The sequence below is a fragment of the Urocitellus parryii genome, chromosome 1 (assembly GCF_045843805.1).
Source record: "Urocitellus parryii isolate mUroPar1 chromosome 1, mUroPar1.hap1, whole genome shotgun sequence".
Classification (NCBI taxonomy): domain Eukaryota; kingdom Metazoa; phylum Chordata; class Mammalia; order Rodentia; family Sciuridae; genus Urocitellus; species Urocitellus parryii.
The window spans coordinates 199265295-199283095 of NC_135531.1; the positions used below are offsets into that span (position 1 = coordinate 199265295).

The window sequence follows — 17801 nt, forward strand, 5'->3', positions numbered from 1 at the left end:
TGCTAAGAGATTCTCCTGTCTCAGCCTCCCAAGCTGCTGCTGTTACAGGTTGGCACCATGCCTGGCTGAGAGCTCTATTTTTCATTATCAAAAAATGTACATGTCTTTGGATTAAATTACTCTAATAGACCTTGTTAGCTTAGAGTCATTTACAGACATTGTGCATTGTGCATTTTAGAATTGTTTGCCATAGCGAATAGTGAGTTCCTTCATTCAGGATGTTGATATCAGGCCGTGTGCTAATTAATGCAGTAGAAAAAGTGTTCTCCATTTACTTGTTCTAAGCCTTTTATTTTTTTTCCTCTTTTGAATCATAGTTTTTCTTTTACTCTAAAATATACATTACCCTCAAGTTGTTTTTGTTTTTCATGCCTCTTTGAAAATTATGTTCCAAACACCTATGACAAATTGTGTCTATATAAATAAAACTATAAATGTCTACTATGTGATATATGCAAAACATTAAAATTGGGAACTATACTTCATATTTGAAGAAGTTTTACCATTTGCAAAATTTTCATTTTCCTTAAGTTAGTATAGAATTATCAAAATTCTTGTAGGATATTCTAGGAAAAGAGAATAAATACTCAAACTCATTTAAAAAATTTAGAGTCAAAAATAGTTTTCCCCCAATTTTTTTTAAAGGAGTAACAAGGGGAAAACATGCCCTGTGATATTTAGGGAAAAAAAATTAAAGAAAAAAGGTTGAAATAATACAAATCAAGAGAAAGGTCATGTGACTATACAAAGATACCTCCAAAAGACCATGCAGCTAAACAATGACAGAAAATCACAAACCAGCATAAAAGGGAAGGATTATCCAATACATAGTTCTCTATAACAAATTTATTTTTTAGAAAAAAAATCAAAATAATATATACTCAAACACTCATAAAGCAAATCCAAGAAGAATTTAGGATGCAAATGTAAAAATATATTAAAAAGTAATGGGGAAATATGAGTTAAAATCTGATATCTGGATAAGTGATTCAGTTGTAAGAACTAAAATATAGATCAGAAAAACCATAAGGAGCAATAAGTAAATTTTACAATGTAAAATAAAAATAGCATATTTATATACAAATAATTACATTAAAAGCTTTCTTCAAAATAAATTAGGAAAATATATGAATTAATTATCCCTAGGTTAGTAAACTTACTAAAGTCTTCATTCTAATAAATATTAGTAATACTAAAATTAAAAATATTAAAGAACAATAGCTACAACTTCTAAGAAGAAAAGAAGCAAATGTTTAATTACAAAAGAAAAGCTACTAAGCAAAAAATAATTTCTACAAAATTTATGAAGTGTACAGTTTTTATTACTTAAAATAAATATATTATTTTAAAAGAGTTCATTTTTGAATTTCGATGAGACAATGAAACTTTCTCAGTTTTTCTAGAAAGTAATTAGTAATGCGTTTCTGCAGCCTTTCAAAATTGTATTATTTGACCTAGCAATTCTCTTTCCAAGAATTTATTGTAAAAAACAAATCAGAAATTTTAACAAAAATTCATGCAGTGTGGACTCATTTATCAGACAAAAAATGGGAACAAGTATATTATGGAAAAATAGGAAGACAAATATATTACAGTTAATCTCTATGGCAGAATGTTATGGTGCCATTAAAGTGATGCTCGCAAAGAATAATTCTCAGAGAAACCTTCAAGATATAATGATAAAAATACCAATAAGATACAATAATTTATATATAATTTCAACTGTGTATGATTTATATATAACATGCATAGTATGTTCATTTAAAATGTCTAGAAAGAAATATATTAAATGTTAAGAAGGCTATATTTTAGGAATGTGATTAGATGTGGTTTTAGTTTTTATTTTACATGTTATGATTTTGCATATTTTATAATGTTCATTTGTGTTTGTAATCAGAAATAGTTTGTTTTTCCATATTTTCTCAGAACAATAGTATTATACCAATGTCTAAAAAAATAATTGCAGAAAAATATTATCCCTTCATTTAACTGTTTAGAAAGCTTCTCCTAAAAGAATGACATGATAATTAAAATTCCAGACCTTAGACAGCAGGTTTAGGGAATTAGTTTGTCACCCAAAGAGGCTTCTTAACGTTCCTCGAATCACACTACATAGCAATTGACAATACTGCCAATATAAGCTTTAAGTTCAGGTCAGCATATGGATACTGAAGTCTCACTTATGGGAAATGTGGGAAAATGCAGTTCATCAATATGTAAAAGGAGTACCCAGGCTTCTCCAAGGCAGTGGCAATTTTAGAATACAGTAATGATAATGGGCTATGTAGAAGAGACTCAATTTACTCATTTACTCATTTTGCTTTTTGAGCCTAAGAATTTTGGACAAGAATGAAATGGGGAAAGAGAGGGGAAAATAGAATGTGGATAGCCCAAAGCACAATATCAGTATGGCCATAAACCAGAATTATAGTCTTGTGCAAGATGGCGCAAAAGATCAGAGTAACTGACAAAATTTTCATTGTATTTCTAAGATACACGAGGTCCATTTTATCTGCCTCTGCCATTGTATCATCTGGGTTACATTATGACAGTGATCTGTTCCACATAGAGCATAATTCTTTGGTAATTCTGGTACATGTAGGATGAATAAGACTTACTCTAATTATCATTGTTGTGAGTGCTCTATGAAATCCATGATATATTGGAAGCTTCTGCCATGGTTTACCAAGAGGCCTTCAGGTCAACTTTTAAATCTTATCATCTTAGGGCCTCAAGGGACCCACCTTTTTTTGGTTTTGCTCAAGATCTCCTCTATGGTATTTGCCTGACATCATGGGAGCAGAAGGGTATCTGCTGATGGCAAGGAGGAGACCATGAAGTCATATTCTCTGATGATGTTTATTCTACATCTGTGATTTGTGTCCTACAATGCTCCTGGGACTTAAACCACATGTGCAGTATTTGCATTAATGGGAACTTGAGAAGGAGAGGCCATAACACTATTAAAATGTTTAGCTTTCGCTCTCCCATCACACAGACACATGCTAATAACTACTCCCAGACCTTGTATCATGGTGCTGCAGGATGTGATATAGAGTGCACTCATTGTTTCGATACAAGGGACTTAAAAACAAATAGCTGCCATCTCTGCCTCTGATAGTTTGCCAGGCTTTTAACTTCTTTGGTTTTCCCCCCTTCTGATCCTGGTGAGGTATCTCAAATGTATTCCAAACAACACATTACCCCCAAGTCTTTGTTTCTTCTTTTATAAGGAAACCCTTGCTTTAAGGTATATTTAGAAAACCCAGGGTCTACGCCAAATTCCAAAGAACCACATCCTAATTCTACTTTAAAATGGCAGGAAATGACTTAGTGCAGAATCCCCCACACAGGGTTATTGATCATCCTTGACTATTAGTCAAAATTGTGACAAATATTCTGGAAACTTACTGCAGGTTTAAACATCAACTCTTATATTTGAGAACATTTTGAAGCATCTTAGACAGACAAAAGACAGAGACAGAGAAAGTGCCAAGGAACAGAGTTTGAAGATTACATCTTTCATTACTCCCAAGTAGTATCTGTCAAATCATATTTAAGACCCTTTATGGGGTCACAAAATCAATTTAGTGAGTCAAGTATATCATTTTTTTTAATTAAACAGATGAAAGAATAAAATAGATTAGAATAGGACATATCAAATTATATCATATTTATTAATATAGAAGTATGAAATTTTAAAAAATATTTAATATATGTGCACATATATACACATGTTGTATGTACATATATATATAAAATGAACATATAAACAGATGGGAAATACACACATACATGTTGTGTGTGTGTGTGTGTGTGTGTGTGTGTGTATCTAAGAGGAAAAAAAAGGATGCCGAGAGAAAGACAAAGAGAAAAGAGGATAGAGGTACTAGTTGGCAATGTAAATATATTTCTTACCATGGATGATAGCCAAAAGCATTTGAAAGCCAGATTATGCCTCCAGGGCAATGGCTTCTTTGATTTTGGAATAAATTCTTCCCTTAGTGCCTCCTCCATCTGCTTTTAGGTAAATTCACAAGCTGCATATAAACTTAATCTAATTAAATCTCAAACTTGTAAAGAAAATGTTGTGGATGAAACCCAGTAAAATGTAGATCCAATGCTGTAAGCCATTCATCAAGGGTAGCAGATTACAAGCTCAGTGCTGGTTCTTATGATAGAAAAACATTCTCCTTAATGTCCTACTCCTCAGGAACCTAGAGAATGATAAATGGCATAATAGTTCACAGTGAGCCTCAGAAGTTGGGAGAGAAACTCACTGTATTGTAGATTGTTAGGTATCATTCATTCAAGGACTAAGATTATTGCTTGATTCTTGGCATCAGGAATAATCCAGTTAATAACAATGGAACCATCTTGATCTAACAGGCACAAGACAAACAAAAAAGAGTTGGGAATGCTACTATGGAAAAGATTTGAGCTGATAATATTGGAAGGAATTGTAGCTGCTGGACAGAAAACAGAGCCTAAAAAGTAAGATAATAGAATATAGTCCAGGCTGTTCAAGTTCGGGTGTGAGTTCCAACCAGAAATAACAAGAACATTTTAACAGGCCAGTTGGATAATCACTGAATGCGCTGGCATGGCTCATTTTCAGATGCTCTTATAACCAGGCTGCCTTGAATGCAAGCACGAATTAGTCTTTGATTACATGTGTTGTAGTTTAGATGGGTGAGGCAGATGGGAGGTGGATTTAAAATACTGGGATAAGTGGCAGTGAGGATCAGGGAGATGCTCGGCAGAGCCGGAGTTCCTGAAGGGGGACAAACAAAACGAACCTCCACCAAGAGTAAGTCAAATTATCCCTGATCAGAGACAGTGTGAATCTGTACTTAGAAAACCCTGAAGACTCTACCAAAAAAACTCTCAGAACTGGTGAATTCAGCAAAGTATCAGGATACAAAATCGATATACAAAAATCAGTAGCCTTTTTATACACCAGTAATTAATTCCCTGAAAAGGAAATCAGCAAAGCAACCCTTCATTCACAAAAGCCTGGAAATAAATAAATAAACAAAACTCCTGGGGGGGGGGGAACTATCAAAGGAGGTGAAAGAGCTCTACAATGAAAATCATAAAACATTATAGAAATAAATTGAAGAAAACAATAAAAGATGGATACCCAACTTCAGGGATTGGGAGAATTGGTATTCTTCAAATGGCCATATTGAGAAAGCCATCTACAGATTTAACACAACTCCTATCAAAAATATCAGTGACTATATTAAAAAAATCCTAAAACCTCACGAAAACATACATACACAAAAAAATCTCAAATAGCCAAAGTGATCCTAAGTTATGCTGGAGGCATCAAAATACCTGATTCAAAATATACTATAGATTCACAGTAACAAAATATCATGGTATTGTCATAAAAACAGACATGCAAACTAATGGAATAGAATAGAGGACCCCAAAATAAACCTGCACATCTACAGCCATCTAATTCTGAACAAGGTGCCAAAATTCTATGTGGAAGAAAAGCCTATTCAACAAATGGGTACTGGGAAAACAGGATATCCACATGGAGGAGATTGAAATTAGACCTCTATGTCTCACCCTGTACAAAAATAAACTCAAAGTAGATCAAAGGCCTTAACATAACACCTGAAACTTTGAAACCAATAGGGAAACACTTCAAGATATTTATTGGCCTAGCGATGATTTCCTGAATGGGAAGGGCTCCAGTAGCCTAGTAGAATAAAGTAAGAATTGACAAATGGGATTGTATCAAGTTAAAAGGCTTCTACACAGCAAAGGAAACAATCAACAAATGAACAAACAACTGTAAAATGGGAGAAAATCTTTATCAGCTACTCATCTGACAGAGGATTAATATCCAGAATATGTAAGAATTCAAACCCAGGTACAGTGGCACACACCTGTAATCCCAGCTACTTGGGAGGCTAAAACTGGAGGATTACAGATTCAAGGCCAGCCTCTGCAATTTAGCAAGACCTTAATTAAAAATAAAAAATCTAGAACAGTCTGAGGTTGTAGCTCAGTGATAGATGGTCCCTCAATCAATCTTTATACTCAAAAAAAGAAAGGCACAAAAATTTTTAAAACAAAGGAACTAGTACTCCAAATAGAAAAAGGCAAATTATCTGAAAAAATAATTCCCAAAAAAGTACAAATGACCAATAAATACCTGAAAAAAACCCTCACAATCTTTAGCTATTAGGGAAATGCAAATCAAAATTACATTAGAAGTTCATCACACCTCAGACAGAATGACTGTTATTAAAAATAATGGGTTTTCTTGTTTTTTTTAAGAAAAATAATTTTATTTTTAAATAATGTGAGAAGAATGTTGTGTACTTCTACTCACCATATAGTAGTTAAAATTAAGGCAAATTGCTGCCTGTAGCTTCAAAGGAATTCACTAGTTCTTGTCATGCCCAAACATATTTATTTATTATTGATTTTTTTAAAAAATTAAATGACAGCAGAATGCATTACAATTCTTATTACATGTATACAGCACAATTTTTCATATCTCTGGTTGTATATAAAGTATGTTGACATCAATTTGTGTCTTCATAAATGTACTTTGGTAATGATGTCCATCATATTCCATCATCCTTACTAATCCTCTGCCTCCTCCCTTCCCCTCCCACCCCTCTGCCCTATCTAGAATTCATCTATTCCTCTTATGCTCTCCCTCCCTACCCCATTATCAGTCAGCCTCCTTATATCAGAGAAAACATTGGCATTTGTTTTTTGGGGATTGGCTAACTACACTTAGCATTATCTACTACAACGCCATCCATTTACTGAAAATGCCATGTTTTTATTCTCTTTTATTGCTGAGTAAAATTCCATTGTGTATATATGCCACATTTTTTTATTCATTCATCCACTTAAGGGTATCTAGGTTGGCTCCACAGTTCAGATATTGTGAACTGTGCTACTATAACATTGATATGGCTGTGTCCGTGTAATATGCTGTTTTTGAGTCTTTGGGGTATAAACCGAGGAGAGGGATAGATGGGTCAAATGGTGGTTCCATTTCCCAGATTTCTAAGGAATCTTCATACTGCTTTACATGTTGACTGCACCAATTTACAGTCCCACCAGCAATGTATGAGTGTACCATTTTCCCCACATCCTTGTCAACACTTATTGTTTGTCTTCATAATAGCTGCCATTCTGACTGGAGTGAGATGATATTTTAGAGTAGTTTTGATTTGTATTTCTCTAATTGCTAGAGATGATGAACATTTTTTCATATATTTGTTGACTGATTGTATATCCTCTTCTGAGAAGTGTCTGTTCAGGTCCTTGGTCCATTTGTTGATTCAGTTATTTGTTTTTTTGATGCTTAGCGTTTTGAGTTCTTTATATACCCTAGAGATTATCTGAGGTGTGAGGGCTAAAGCTTTGCTCCCAGAATGTAGGCCTTCTGTTCACCTCATAGATTGTTTCTTTTGCTGAGAAGAAACTTTTTAGCTTGATTCCATTCCATTTATTGATTCTTGTTTTAATTCTTGCACTATAGAAGTCTTATTAAGGAAGTTGGGGCCTAATCCTACATGATGAAGATTAGGGACTACTTTTTCTTCTGTTAGATGCAGAGTTTCTGGTTTAATTTCTAGGTCCTTGATCCACTTTGAGCTGAGTTTTGTGCATGGTGAGAGATGGGGGTTTAATTTCATTTTCTTGCATATGGATTTCCAGTTTTCCCAGCACCATTTGTTGAAGATGCTATCTTTTCTCCAATGCATGTTTTTGGCATATTTGTCTAATGTAAGATAATTGTAATTTTGTGGGTTAGTCTCTGTGTCCTATATTCTGTACCTTTGGTCTACCAATCTGTTTTGGTGTCAATACAATGCTGTTTTTGTTACTATTGCTCTGTAGTATAGTTTAAGGTCTGGTATAGTGGCATCACTATACTTTATACTTTATTATGCTTTACTCTTCCTGCTAAGGATTGCTTTTGCTATTTTGGGTCTCCTATTTTTCCAGATGAATTTCATGATTGCTTTTTCTATTTCTATGAGTAATGCCATTGGAATTTTTATCAGAATTGCATTAAATCTGTATAGTGCTTTTGGTAAGTATGCTCATTTTGATAATATTAATTCTGCCTATCCAAGAGCCAGGTAGATCTTTCCATCTTCTAAGGTCTTCTTTGATTTCTTTTTTTAGGGTTCTGTAGTTTTCATTGTATAGAACTTTCACCTCTTTCATTAAGTTGATTCCCAAGTATCTTATTTTTTTTTTTGAGGTTATTGTAAATGGGGTAGTTTTTCTCATTTCCTTCTCAGAGGATTTGTCACTGATATGCAGAAATGCCTTTGATTTATGAGTGTTGATTTTATATCCTGCTACTTTGCTGAATTCATTTACTAGTTCTAGAATTTTTCTGATGGAAATTTTTCTATGATGATATGATAGAATCATATGGTCAGCAAATAGTGCTAATTTAAGTTCTTCTTTTTCTATACATATCCCTTTAATTTCTTTCATCTGTCTAATTGCTCTAGCCAGTGTTTCAAGAACTATGTTGAATAGAAGTGGTGAAAGAGGGCATCCCTGTCTTGTTCCAGTTTTTAGCGGAAAAGCCTTTAATTTGCTCCATTTAGAATGATGTTGGCCTGATAGCCTTTATGATGTTGAGATATATTCCTGCCAAGAATCTTGTATTGACAATGAACACTAAAAATAATGTTAAAAATAATAAAAGAATATTATTAAAAATAATATTAAAAATAATAATAGTAATAAAGCCTACTGAAAATGTGGAAAGGAAGAAATGCTTATAAATTCTTAGTAGAAATGTAAATTAGTATAGACACTATGGAAAATAGTATGGAGGTTCCTCAAAAACTAAATAAAACTACCATGTGATCTGGTACTACCACTCCTCCTTATTTATCCAAAAGAAATTAAGTCTGTGTGCAAAAGAGGTATCTGTATATCAGTATTTATTATAGTACTGTTCATAGTAGAAAAAACATGTAATCAGCCTAAGTGACTGTCAACAAAGAAAATAAGCTATATATATAGAAATAATGGAGTATTATTCAGCCACAAAGAAGAATGAGATCATTTCATTTGTAGGTATACGGATTGAACTAGAAACATTATGTCAAACAAATTATACAGACACAGAAAAATAAATATCACATTTTTAGGACTAGGAAGAGGACCAGAGGGGAGGGGAGTAGGGAAAGCGAAAGAATAGAAGGGAGGGTGGACATGATGAAAGCATAGTATTTGCATGTATGGAAATGTCACAGTGAAACCCATTAAGTTGTATAATTAATATTTAATAATTATAATTTTAAAAGGAAATATAGCTAAGCTAATCTGAAATGTGTTGTAAGTTTAAAATATCACATTTTGGAAACTACAAAAATGTAAAATATCTCATTAATAATTTTTAGAATGTCTATATATTGAATTGATAATTTTTAAAGTACATTGAGATAAATACATGAGTAAAGTTAAAAAATAAACACCACTGTTAGCTGAAAGTGTCTGATATACTAGATAAGACAACAGAAATTGTACTTGTCTAGTCCAGGAACCAGAAGAGAACACAGTTTCAAATGTGAGCTTTGGTGAAGACAGGATATGGATGACCAGTGCATTTGCAACTTCCAGGGCCTGAGATCATGTAAAGTCACCTTGGTAGGAGTAAAATGTCTCCATTCAAATGAAAAGCCTGACATCTATAATTGAAGACCAAGAAGCAAGTTTCCCAAGCTATGTGAAAAGAGGGACAAAATGAACCCAAGAAAGTTCGGGATACCCTAAAAGAGGCATTCTCTGTCAGAGGGAAATGGTGTCATCTTTTCAGATAGATGCTTTGGTGCAACCTCAGAGGATAGTGCCATGTTGACCATAGTTGAAGTTACAATGCAGAGTGAAGTTACAATGCAGAGTCAGCTATAAGAGGATGTTTGCCCTCCTCTGACATGGTTGTGTGGTTCTGCTCACAGGTATGCTTAGGGATCAGTCCTTACCAAATAAAACTTGCTTTCTAAATTTCAGGGTCATTTTGTTTACTGGATACCATTACTCTGTAGTATTAACCTAAGCCAACTGAGCTATCTTTCAATCTATAATCCTTTATTAAGAGCCTGTAGTGTTACAGGTAGTCAGCCAAGCACAGAACACAGGGTCTTTTTCATCAGGGAGCTTACAGTGCAGGGAGAGTAGGGTGAGAAGGAAGAAAAATACAATAGTGACATGTACACCAGTGAAAAATCAGTTCAGACTTCTGGGGGGGACATCACATATTTAGACTTCTGGAGAGTTTAAAGACTTTCCTGAATAGATAATGTCTGAGAAGTTTCCTGAAATAGAAGGAGCTTGCAAAATCCATGTGGTTGTCAATGAATCATCAATCAGTCAAATAATTAAAACAATAATTTAAATGTTCACTAGGTGCCAGATACTGTGCTGTTCTTCTCCTGGATTATCTTTCATATAGCCCTTGCAATTTTCTTCTGAAGTAGATACTATTGTTTTTCTCAGATTAAGGTGAGAATATTAAAACTCAAAGGTTCTAAATAACTTTCTCAAAGATACACAGTTAATAAGTGGAAGAAATGAAAATGCCAAAGACAAAATTATGAGGTTTCAAATTAGAGAATGGATTGTATCAATACCAACCAGCCATAAGGAGATCAGATGAGAAGTCGTGGTGGCCTGAAATGGAATAGAGGAGGAGACACAAATTAGGGATTTATCAGTTTATAAATCTATTATTAAAGGGCTGGGGATGTGGCTCAAGCGGTAGCGCGCTCGCCTGGCATGCGTGCGGCCCGGGTTCGATCCTCAGCACCACATACCAACAAAGATGTTGTGTCCGCCGAGAACTAGAAAAATAAATATTTAAAAAAAAAAAAAAAGTTAAATCTATTATTAAAAAGAAAACAACAGGAGTCATACTGTCACTTAAGAATTCAACTCTAAGTACAAAGAGTCATATTTTAGGAAAGAATGCTGAGAAACACCTCCATTTACTAGGAGAGAAGAGAAGCAAGCCCACAGAGACCTTAGGAACAGCCCCTCAATGTCCTCTAGAAATGTCATAGTCTTTCCTTCCTGTGAGACTCTGTACAAGCTGCTTTTCTCATCTGTGTTATCATCTTCTCCCTCCTTTTCTTCTGATAAACCTCATCTGATCTTTTAAGATCCTTCTCCAACATTCTTCCCTGAGCATTCTCTTCTATCCCCCACCAAAATAGGTTTGTTCCATAAAATCTATTACATGTCCCATCTTGATCATGATTCAATTGTTATTTTCTAGCTGTTTTCCCAATCTGGCCTTATATGTCACACTAATTATAAGCTTCTTAAGAGCAAGGGTCACTGATAACTTTTTCTGGTATATCTCACAGTTCTAGAATTGGACCCATGGTAGGTATTCACTATCATGTAAAGATCAGTGGTTGTTGAATGACTCCCCAGTGTTGTGTGCAAAAGAGTGATTCATAGGTTCCAATATATGCAAAATAGACCTGGTTCACACCTATTGTCCCAGTGTAGTTATTAATACTGCCTTTTTGCTATCAAAAATGACACCATTTGGACAGTAAATTATATATGGTCACCCTATAGATAGTATAATCAACATGTATTTTTTATGTCTAATATTTTTAAATAATAGTATTTCCAAAATAGGTATCAATTTTTCTTTGGGAGTAAGGCATGTTAAGGTGTTTTGGCACATGCTTAATATGGAGTGATGTGTCATTCCAGATGTCTTCATTATTAGGTGGTGGCCTGTTGCTCAATTGACAGATGTCATCGTTTATTATATAGTCACAGGGGCTTAGTTTTTTAAAGAACCATTAAATTTCCTCCTATTTTTCCAAGTGTGTGTGTGTGTGTGTGTGTGTGTGAAACTTTATATGCCACACTATATGAAATGTATCATATGTATTATATACTTCTAATCCAGCATTTTAGAAATGTTAAGTACTTTTTCATATTTATTTTAAGGGCAACCATTTTGAGTAAAGAGTAAGGGGATTTTCCCAATAGTTGGAATTATAATTTTTTTATGTTTTCGGGAAAAAATTTCAACATTTTCATTTATTTAATGGAAAGAGTTAATCTATCCTCCTTAATGAACAATGATCAAATAAAGAGTAAAAAAATATAGATTATTAAACTTGATTAAATACAATTTCAAAATTATCTGAAATCAATAGTACAGTTTTACATTTACTTCTGATTATGTAGTTTGGATTCTAGACAATACAAATTCAGGAGTTGATCCCTAAGTCCCCATCTAATACTTCTTCTCTGTTAAGATCCTGCAGTTAGGCAGCAGGGAAGGAACTAAATACCATTCTTTTTTGTGACCCACACACTCTACAAGGACCATTCCCAGTTCCCTCATTTCCCAGGACAAAATAGCATGAGCTCTGTGGGAGTAGTTTATATGTGCCTTGGTTAATCGGTGTTTACTAGCACAGCACAGAGGTGCTCTGTTTGTCTCAGAAAATAGTTATAAATCACACTTCTTCCCATTATAAATATGCATTTATCTTTAGAATATATCACCAACTGAGTCATTTTGATGTAAATATTGCACCTCTTAAATATAATGATGATAATAGAGGCTGTGAATCCACAGATTGGCACAAGTACTCTCTTTTCAATAACTGAAAATATTTAAATCACAGAAGCTTTAACATCCTATGGGGAGTGGCAGACAGACATGTCAACAGAGTAGGACCTACAGAAGTTGTGACTATTTTCTCATTAATGAATAAAACACTCATCAGCTCTTGTCAGGAAATGACAGTGCATTCTATGTTGGTGTGTTCCAGCTACATTGTGACCAGTAGCCTGGAAGTTACTGACATCTTCTTACCTCCTTCTAGCTCTGTCATCACAACCCAAGGGCTCCATGGCAAAGGGTTGGCAACAATAGAAGGTAGGCTAGCCCCTGTACATTTACTCCTTTGGTCAGAAGTCCTGCTGTAGTCTTCCAGCTTTCTGAGACTGGTCAAGAGACATACATTTGGTAGAAGGTGCTAAAGTTCTCAGAAACTATACCTTCTGGGTGGTATTCTGGTGGCACTGCCATTCTTTACTCCTTGGCATCCTTGTTTGGAAACTGATTGGCTGTAATTTTACTTGAAGATTAAAGCACAGATTTTTATATGTATCTTCTGTTCTCTGAATGTAAAAATTATAAAATACACCTACATTCACTCCTAAGTGGCAGTATTGTAATTCAGCAGATTTCTGTTTTTCTCTGAAACCTGGAGTCGAACTATCTTGAGCCGGAAGGCATTCAAGCTGCTGTTTTTCCCTTAGCTGTATTTCTCTATAAGCATCTAATTGTTTCGGAAAATGATGTACAGTATGCAAAAATCTGAATCTGATGCAAATAAGTCTGTATGGCACTAAAGCTAACAGGTGTTCTCATTAATGTAAGTAGACATGGAACAATTCTTGAATGTTTTATAAACACTTAAAACCATTGCCAAATATGTTACAATAGTATAGATGTACTTACATATTGCAAAATCTTTTATTCTTATTATGCAACCTCAGCACTTATTAATAGAAAGACTTGTGTGATTAATAATCTAGTGGCAACATTTCTTTCTTCTGCTTAAGTCACTGTATTTTAAAAATTAGCTATCTAAAAAAATTATTAGTAACATAACTACTGACACTTTCCTACATAGTTTATTAGTATTATCAGTTCTTCAGTAAAATTAATGACTGCAACATTCACAGATCAGCAATAAACACCTTTGTCCATTGAGAGTCTCTAAATAAAGTTCTACCATTAACTCAGGTATTAACTCTTTAAAATTTTGAATCTGTGATCAATCGTCCATACTGTCAATTCTCAAGTAGAAAGTTCCAAATATAGGGTTATATTTGGATGGTGTAGTATAAATTATCCCAACATAACACATGGGTGGCTTTGGAGTATAATCAAGAACATTATATTCTATGGACATGCATTGAAATACAGACAACTCTTGGTTTCTCCTGGCCCCTTCAAGTTTGTAATCCTGTTTTCTGAAGTCCAGGTCTTATTGATACATGGAAAAATACAGTCTTCAGGTGACTGTACTCAATCTTCACAATTGTTTGCCTCTTCTACTCTGATGAATTATGATCAATAGATGTCAAATGTATTAGCTACATTACATGAAAGAATGAAATTGTATTTCAGCCTTCAAATTTTTATTATAATGGAAAATTAGTTAAATGTATTATGCCATATCAAGCAAGAGAATAGTATGCATTCACTAAATGAATGAGATAGGTAAGGTTTATGTATTTATAATTTTCTTAGTGTTCCCATGTGTGGGTTATTCATCAACAGCAGACAAATACCATTGGCCTCAAGGTTACTTTAGCATAGTAGGAGAATGGAAAAATCAACAGTGCATTGCAATGTAGACCAATTTGTGCTGTGACAAAGGGAAGTAGGATAGCATGAGGGCATTTTGGGAGTGACATATATTTCACAGAAGCCTTTACTGAAAAGGTGACATCTAACTTGATTTAAAAGATTTAATAGAGGAAGTCAGAGGGTTCTAGGCAGCAGAAATGATGTGCTCTAAGGGAAGAAATGAAAATTAGTATAGGACAGCTGGGGAACAAAAAAGATTTTCAGTATGACTGAATTGTAGAGATGTAGAGAAAAATATGGAACAGGGGAACTGCAGAGCAGGTAGGTGCCAGAGCACACAGGGTCTGGCAGGCCTAATTAAAGAGTTTGCACTTCACTGCAACAGCTGTGGGGAACCTCAGAATGATATCAAGCAGAGGAATGGGATGATCAGTTCCAAATTTCAGAGAGATCACTTTGGCTGCAATATAGAGTATGGAATAGAAAAGACAACATGGATGAGACAGTGGAAAAAGCAAAGGGTATTTTAACTAAATCCTTGTGGGTGATGATGTATTTAAATAGTTAAATTCAGAAAAGATTTCACAAGTGCTGTGTTACCTTTTTGTTGCTATGACCAAAATATCCAATAAGAACAGCTTAGAGGAGGAAAGATTTATTTTTGGCTCAAGATTTCAGAGAATTCAGTTCACATTTGCCACTCCATTGCTTGAACATAAGGTGAGGCAAACCCTCATGGTGGAAGGGCATGGCAGAGGAGCATTGCCCAGCTCATAGAAGCCTGGTACTGGAAATAGAGGAAGGGACCAGGGACAAGATATAGTCTTCAAAGGTAAGCCCCCAATGATCTACTTTCTCCAACCCATGCCGCATCTGCCTGTAATTTTCATTAATCCATCAAATGAATGAATTAATTGATGATAGAGCCTTCATGATCCAATCATTACCTAACAGTCCCACTTCTTAACATTGCTATACTGGGGACAACCAAGCTTTAGACATTTAAGACTTTGAGGGACATTCTAGATCCATACCATAGAGTATACATTATATTTTTCATTAAAATATAAACATATACACAATGTTTATTAATGTATCCAAAAGGTATGGAAGGAGAGACAACAGTTCAGTGTATCATGGGGAAAAAGGGATTCTGCATTTATGTTAAGACTTTTGAATTTTAAAAAAATACTAAAATTAGACTTATTTAAATAATGATAATTAATAATAATATCATTTCAATTTGATAAGGATGGAGGTAGCATATGCCCAAATTTCATCTAACTAGATGAGTAATTGAGCACAGTGACTAAAGTTCAGGATAGAAGTGGCAGCAGGAATATCTGACCAGTGGATACCAGGAGGCACAGACCTCAGATGATGTATTTATCTGGAGACAATTGCTCCTCCCAAGTTTCAAAATTAACATTAAGAGTCATAAAACTCTATTCTGACATCTTTTTACAACAACTGCTTAGATTAGTCACTTTTTCAGTCACTTTTCATATGAGCACCACAGGCAAAAGTTTAGGTGTAGCTGCCTGCAAAACTGTGGAAACTGCTAAACTATCTACTAATTACTTGGATAGTATTCTTTCATGAATATTGAGAAGACTCTTTCTCAGTACTTAAAATATTTTAGCACAGATAAAAGAATGAACACAAGTTTTTGTTTGCTTGTTCATCTGAAAAAAAAAATTTGAGTGTAGACATTTCATTAATAAACAGAAAGGTAGAATCGGCAAATGACATGGGGTGTAAATGTTCATTATAGGCCCAAATTTTATTATGCAGAATAAATCTCTGAAGTAAGAATGCATGGACCAAATTATTTGGATGTCAAAGGTACAGCTCAATTTCAATTAAAAACCATGGTTTTTTTAAAGGTTGGCCCTAAACCTTATATTTCAGAATGCTCTTGAGATCTGTCGTGTACATAGCTCAACATTTGTTTACTTTCCATTAAATAAGAAATTGCTTACATGGGCAGGTTATGTTGATATGATGACACCACTGAGGTTTCCAATAAATGTACATGCAAATCAATCAACCCAAACACATTGAAAACATATCCAATAAACATCTGGAAACTAATGAACGCACATTTGTTAACACAGGGGGAGTTGTGGAAATGCAGGATCCATTGGTGGCCCAGCTTATTTAGTAGCATGTGGATTTAGGAACATTTCACAGAGTCAGAAGAAACAGGGTAATTATAACATAAGGTTCAACATCTTTAGATATGTAGAACATTTTCCGTTGCTTAAAACAAATATTCCCTAAGAAAATATAAAACATTTTTCTGACTTGCAAAGTTTTTGCAGTCTATCATTTAAATTACTTAAATAAAGGGAGCTTTACTGCTCCCCAAAGCTGAGAATATAACACCCTCCATGCATATTAGCTTGATCTTCTTGACAGACCAGAGAAGTGTTTGTGTGTGCCAATTAAAACAAAAATGGGTCCCTAGTGGCTTGTTCCTCACACAACTTCTGAAGACTGCTATCATTGTTTGCTGGGGTAACCCTGGATAAGGCTGCTATCCAAAGTAAACAAACTTTTCAAAACTTTCATGACAGATGGGGGTTACAAATGCATTTTAATAAGGAGTTGCCAAAACAACTTTTTTTTTGATAATCAGTATATATTTATTTAACATCTAGCAACATTGGGAACACAAGGCAATTACTTTCTCACAAAATGCTTTAACAAATAACATTTTTGGAAAGACAAAATGAAGACCTTTTACTTCAAGCTAGCTTTATGTTAACTTTGCTCTGAAATTAAAAAAAAAATGTTAGGAAATTATTTAAGCAAGCTGTAAATTTTAGACAACAATGCAGCCTGATAATGTAATTCCTATGGTGCCATTAAACACCTTTGGAAACAAGTAAGATAACTATTAATATAACCATGAACATCTTCATTTTATCAGATATATCAAATGTGGAGTGATGCAAGATGAAAACAATGTGAATTTGGTTTTTTTAAGCATTATTGTTTGATTTTATGTTTCGATATCTCATTATAATGTAGCCAAAATATATATCCATATTTTATGCTGTGAGTATTAAATAAAGATATGGCCAAAATTAATAACATAAAAATAACTCATATTCACATCAAATAAAGTAATTATATTTTGACATAACTTTTTATTTCTACTTAATTTAATACAAATGTAATGATTTCATCATGAAGTCCAAAGTATCTCCAAATATAATAATAATTAAATTCCATTCCTCTTATCCACTTATTTCTAAAACCATTGTAGCCATATCATCTAACATGTTTTAGGACTCTTTGGACATTTGGTAAATTTTATTATATATTTCCTACATACAGTTTCAGTTTCATTAGGATAGAATAACTTCTTAGATTTTCAGTCACAGACTGATTCTAAGCAAATTATGAAAAATATTTGTGC

The 17801-nt window shown here is 34.0% G+C and overlaps 1 protein-coding gene across 1 annotated transcript in view; it reads left to right on the forward strand.

Moving 5' to 3' along the window:
- Positions 1 to 17801, forward strand: part of Arhgap15 (Rho GTPase activating protein 15) — a 366446-nt gene that overhangs the window by 35301 nt on the left and 313344 nt on the right. The gene's annotated exons all lie outside the window — the stretch shown is intronic.